Below are 6,663 nucleotides of genomic sequence, written 5' to 3' on the forward strand. Positions count from 1 at the left end.
CTTACTTATGCTAAGAACAACACACACACCCATGCCCGAGGGAGGACTCGAACTTCCGGCGGGAGGGGCCGCGCAATCCGTTACATGGCGCCTCAAACCGCGCGGCCACAACGCGCGGCTGAGTGCTTAGCCGTTAGCTGCCCTCCCCAGCAGCGCGCTGATTCCATCCAGTGCTCGTCTCTAAGTGGGTTCGGACCCTTCCTTCCGTACAATGACTCCCACGGCGAGTTCGTTTTCCTCGCGCGGGGACCATTCCCCAACTATTAACGAGCCATTATCAGCCCACGAAGTATCCGCGCCGATTGTGCAGTGAAGCGGCGTTGTCACGCCTTTGTAGGTACTAAAGAGAAAGATTGTTGTTCCGTGGAAATAGGGCACGAGCGTTTGCGTGCAAGAAGGGTAGAGCCACCAGTAGCAGAACCTCCTCCCTCTCCTATGTGGCTGTCACGGGGCTCTTTTATAGCCCTTCCGGTGAACAGGTCTCGTGGGATATCTCATCCCACACCATCATATGTGGCTGGCGGGACGTGTGATGGGTGATTACAAACCGCTCTCCACTGCGCCTCCAGACAAAGACCAGATGGTCGTCGCCTCCAAGCCAGCAGCGAGACTCGTCACTGGATTACCCGTAGCCATTCTGTGGTGCCTCATATCAGGCAATGCCGACAGCAGGCGAGTCGGGCGCGACGCAGTGATGTGTGTCACAGGCGTCTAGATGTGATGTATGGAGGTGTCTGCTTCAAGCAATTGCCAAGTTCTATTTTACAAAAAATACCCTACGGCATTGCCTCTTCTCTAGCTTGCTTTTAGCGTGAATCCCTCGCCCAGCGCAAAGTCCCAAACAAATGGTAAAAGCGCAGGTGACTCCTATATATAAGGGTAAAAGAACAGACCCACAAAATTACGGAACAATATCGCTGTTTCCTGCAGAATCCTTGAACATATTCACAGTTCGAATATAATAAATTTTCTTGCGACTGAGAAGCTTATGTCCACGAATCAGCATGGTTTTGGAAAGCATCGTGCGAAACTCGGGTTGCCCTTTTCTCACATGATATACTGCGAACTATGGATGAAGGGCAACAGGTAGATTCCATATTTCTAGACTTCCGGAAAGCATTTGACACGGTGCCCCATTGCAGGCTGTTAACGAACGTACGAGCATATGGAATAAGTTCACAGAAATGTGAGTTGCTCGAAGATTTCTTAAATAGTAGAACCCTGTATGTTGTCCTCGACGACTAGTGTTCGTCAGAGACACGGGTATCGTGAAGAGTGCCCTAGAGACCGCTGCTGTTTTCTATATACGTAAAAGATTTGATGGGCAGGGTGGGAAGCAATGTGCGATTGCTGATGACGACGCTGCGTATGGTAATGTGTCGAAGTTGAGTGACTGTAGGAACGTATAGACAGACTTCGAGAAAATTTCCAACTGTTGCGATGAATGGCAGCAAGCCCTAAATGTAGAAAAGTGTAAGTTAATGCGGATGAATATGAAGGTCAAACCTGTAACGTTCGGATACAGTATTACTAGCGTCCTGCTTGACACAGTCAAGTCGTTTAAATATCTGCGCGTACCGTTGCAATGTGATATTAAGTGTAACGTGCATGTGAGAACTGTGTTAGGAAAGGCGAGTGGTCGACTTTGTTTTATTGGGAGAATTTTAGGAATGAGTGGTTCACATGTAAAGAAGACGCCATGTAGAACGCTCTAGTGCGACCTGTTCTTCAGTACTCTTCGAGTGACTTGGATCCATAGCTGGTTGGACTGAAGGAAGACATCGAAGCAGTGCTGAGGCGGGTTTCCGGTGGGTCCAAAGAACACATGATACGGAGAAGCTCCAGGAACACAAATGGGAATCCATGGAGGGAAGACAACGTTCTTTTCGAGAAACACTATTGAGAATGTTTAGAGACCCGACATTTGAAGCTGATCGCTGAACGATTCTAAGGCTGCCAACATACATTGCTCGTAAGGACTACGAAGATAAGAGGAGTTAGGGCTAATACAGAGGCATATAGATAGTCCTGTTTCATTCATTCTGTTTGCGAGTGGAGCAGTAAAGGAAATGACTAGTAGTGGTACAGGGTACCCTTCGCCACGCACCGAATGGTAAGTTGAGGAATATCTTTGTAGATGTAGATGTAGATAGAACAAGTGTGTAGAGGTTGTTACAGGGAGCCAGCTTCAGTGGCCCCTGTCGTTGCCGTTGGACTTGTTCGCACGTCGCGGACAATCTGACGATTCTCTCTCCTTTTATCGCGTATCGGATGTCCAGATACTACATGTTGTACATGCATGCCTTCACGTATTCGTTTCCTCCAATAGTGGGAGATAGTGCTATCTATACGAATCGTGTGGCTCGCACTATGGCGGTAGCATCACCCAGGCCCTCACAGCCCTCTCCATGTCTTCTAGCTGGACAACCCGCTGTCGAAATTGTCGCCTGGACATAGTGCACGTAGATATAAAGCTCGAGTAGTCGGCACCATCTTTTGGGAACGTTTGGTCACACCTACGCGACTATATTTGCATAAACTGCTGGTCGTCTGCCCAATTGGATGTACTTCTCTTTAATCTATAAATAAATCTGATAAATGTAATTAGACCTAAGTACAGAAATCCTCTAATCTGAAATTTAACCACCAAGAGGGAAATTTTGTAAAGCAGAAATGGTTTAAATTTATTTTTAAAACCTTAATTATGTCAGCATCTTCAATCCACGAGTGAGGTGGTTGTAAATTTGGGTGGCTCCGTACCTTGCTACTTCCCATGCAGGAGTTGAACTTACGTGTGTAAACTGGATGTTATTATGTTTCCTTGTGCTGTCTTTATGAAGTTAAGATTTTCTAATTGTACTCGATTTCCCATAAGAAATTTCGTACAAGTGTAAATGTATTCTGAGTAAAATCTCACTCTGCAGCGGAGTGTGCACTGATGTGAAACTTCCTGGCGGATCAAAAGTGTCTTCAAAAATGGTTCAAATGGCTCTGAGCAATATGGGACTTAACATCTGAGTCATCAATCCTCTAGAACGTAAAACTACTTAAGCCTAACTAACCTAAGGACATCACACACATCCATGCCCGAGGCAGGATTCGAACCTGCGACCGCAGCGGTCCAGACTGAAGCGCCTAGAACCGCTCGGCCACACCAGCCGGCTCAAAAGTGTGTACCGGACCGAAATTCGAAATCGTGATCTTTACCTTTCGCGGTCAAGTGCTCTACCTACTGAGCTACCCCAGCACGACCCTCCCTCATATCTTTAGTTCCGGCAGTATATCGTCTCCTACCTTCCAAACTTCCAAGAAAGGAAGGAAAGCCATGTCTCCGCAATATCTTTTATTTCCCAAGCGCTAGTTTGGAATGTTCGGAGGAGAGCTTTCTGACGTTAGGGAGGTTAGGTGGCTCAATCGGAATGCCCGAGGGAGGCCTCCAACCTCCTCCGGGACCAGCCGCACAGTCCATGACTGCAGCGCCCTAGACCGCTCGGCTAATCCCGTGGAGCCACTTAGAATTCGATGAGTGCGACAGTCGCCTGCCACCTGTTCCGATCTCTTGGGCTCATGATGTCGACGATAGAGCAGATGAGGATGGTGGCTCATCTACATTTCACTCGGTGATTGCGGCCACAGTGGCTGCGCCGGATGTCTTACTCCTGCCAGACATCTCTACCAGACCCTCTGTGCCAATAGTGGGAGCATGTCCACAACACTACCGGATGTGCGACGATGAAACTGGAAATGTTCCGAGAGACAATATATGCAGCTGATTTCGACATTTCCCTCTTCCAAGAAGTGACCCTCCCTATTTGTACGCCCCCTCTGGCTACACGGCACACATCTCCAGCGCCTCTGACAATGCTAGCGAAGTCGCCATCCTCCCCTGCGCTAGACTTCCTGCTGAAGATGTAGTGTCCCTTCTCACTGCTAGAGATATGGTCCTCTGGCTATTCGGCATCTGCGTCCTCAATGAATCATATTCGGGCCGTCCGCTCCAGTCGATTTCGTGAACACACACCTTCTTTGCTGACGAGATAACGCCGCTTTTCGAGGGTCACCTGGATGATATGGTCTTTGGTAGCGATTTCAACTCCAGACAAGGGCCAACTGACCAACTTCTACAAAATTCCCCGTATGTGGCCCTCTCTGTTATCATCGACCTATTTCAGCTGGTTGACACATGGACAAAGTTTCATGGCCCCCGTGTAGGGTTCACGTAATAGACGGCGCACTCGTCCAGTCGCCTCGACCAAGTGTACTTCACATGTTCCATTGCTGGCGGCACTCGAATTGCCGAAGTTGGTCCTATGGCTTTCTAACACCATGAAGCCTATATCTGCGATGTCGTCCTCGTCCACCAACAGGTGTATCACAGTAGCGGCTTGCGGTAATTAAACGTTTCCCACCTGACTGTCCCTGACTGCTGACGGATCACTGAGGATATGTGGGCCCTCTGTCGTCGACGTCGCCAAGACTACACCTCCAACTTATCCTGTTGGCTATCCTACACGAAACCGGCTCAGCGCTGGGCACTATTAGAATATGCCAAAGACTTAAAAGCTTGACAAGCGAGCACCATGGATTTTTATTATGTGATGCTAATTGACTGCTCTTCCAATTGCATTTTCTCCTGTCTGTCAGACGATAGTGCACCGTGCTAAGGCTCAGATCACTTCACTCATGCGATGATGCTTGGAAGGGACCATTGTCAGGTCCTGCCCCCATGACCATATGCCTGAAGAAACGCCATAGATGTACCACCTCCTCACAGAACGCAGACGTCGCCGTCACTCTCATACACGACCTCACCAATGAGGAAGTACAACGATACACTAGACAATACGCCATTTGTCACGCTTTCCACCCTCACTTCATCCGGCTATACGCTGCTGTTCCACGTCCGCCGACCTTAATAGAGGAGGTAAGGGCACTCACTGTCATCTCTGTGCCAGCGGATGTGGCTCGAGAATTTCACCAGAAAGTGACCCCCGATGAAGTCATAGATGCTATCTAGGTTGGAGCTGCCAGTAAGTCCCATGGCCCTGATGGCCTCGCCGGCTGGTGTGGCCGAGCGGTTCTAGGCGCTACAGTCTGGAACCGCGAGACCGCTACGGTCGCAGGTTCGAATCGTGCCTCGGGCATGGATGTGTGTGTTGACCTTAGGTTAGTTAGGTTTAATTAGTTCTAAGTTCTAGGGGACTGATGACCTTAGAAGTTAAGTCCCATAGTGCTCAGAGCCACTTGAACCTGATGGCCTCCTTCTCGAATTTTACAAGTGTTTTAGCTATCTGTTGGTACCTACATGGACGTCAATCGGTCGTGAACTGATGTCACACACTACTACGATCCCAGCCACCATCCCCGATGGGGGTCATCATTCTGGCCCCAAAGCTACATGGGCGAACATGGATCTCAGATTACCGGCCCATAACTCTACTCAACAGTGACATGAAAATGTTCACATGTTTATTGGCCTCACGACTCACGAAGGCAGCAAGATACGTCACGTCCATTGATGAGTCTTCGCTGAGCCGTTTGCCGTTACACAGACGTAATCGCACTCGTCGTAACATTTACCTGGTGGGTTGGCTTTGCTTGACTTCAGTTAGGCATTCGACCATGGTGACCATACCTTTTTGAAATCAGTTCTCCAGCACATGGTTTTTCCAGCTCACATAGTAACAGTGGTAAGAGCGTCTTGAGCGATGAGACTTCAAGAATACTCAGTAATGGTCGCCTCACCGCGCCTGAAGACATCGAGCGCTCTTTCCGACAGGATTGCTCACTTTACGCGATACTGTATGCTTTGGCGTCCCTACTCGAGTGACTTCGCCAACGACTGGTGGGCCTAACGTTACATGGACACCGTTTTTGTTGTAAGGCCTATGCTGACGATCTTGTGCTCTACCTATCCAATGAAGATGACGTTCGCGCTGCTCTGACTTGGGTGGCAACTTATGAGGAGGCATTGGGCAGTTAACATTTCCCAGTCGATGGTTCTGCTCATTGGTAACGGCCTTCCTGAAAGATACGTCGCTCCTCTAAGTATGGCCACCAGCCTCCTCTGTTTGGACACTGATTTTATGAATGACCTCCGACGTTCTGTGGCAACAAACAGTAGAGGTCTCCTCCAGACGATCATCTCTGTATTCGTGGACCACTGGCTTAGATCTCTCGACATTGTACAGCGTGCACAATATGTGAGTGTGTACCACGCCTCTCTCATACTCCATGTGGCACATGTGTTCCCAGTTCCGATTACCCTCGCCCGTCTTATACTGATGGCGATGGGTTCATTTGTCTGTACCGGGATGTTATTTAAAGTTCAATAGTCTTGCTTTGACCTACCACTGGAGCTTGGTGCCGTGGGCTTAGATCACATACGAGACAGAGTTACTGCACATTTTGTTAGCTCCCAACTGAAAATCTGCTGCCGTTGCCCGACGAACCTGACCGGACTGCTTTTGCATGAATATGCGCCAGTCTCCATGTCAGACTTGGTCATGTTACCAGACATTCCACACCACTTTTATCAATTTCGGCATCTCTTTCTGGAATTAAATTACATCCTCCATTCCTCACCCCTTCCACGTATACTCCAAACAAAGACTGTACACGACACACTACAAATTTGTCGGCCTCCCACTCCCATGGAGTCCC

The sequence above is a fragment of the Schistocerca nitens genome, chromosome 4 (assembly GCF_023898315.1).
Source record: "Schistocerca nitens isolate TAMUIC-IGC-003100 chromosome 4, iqSchNite1.1, whole genome shotgun sequence".
Lineage (NCBI taxonomy): Eukaryota > Metazoa > Arthropoda > Insecta > Orthoptera > Acrididae > Schistocerca > Schistocerca nitens.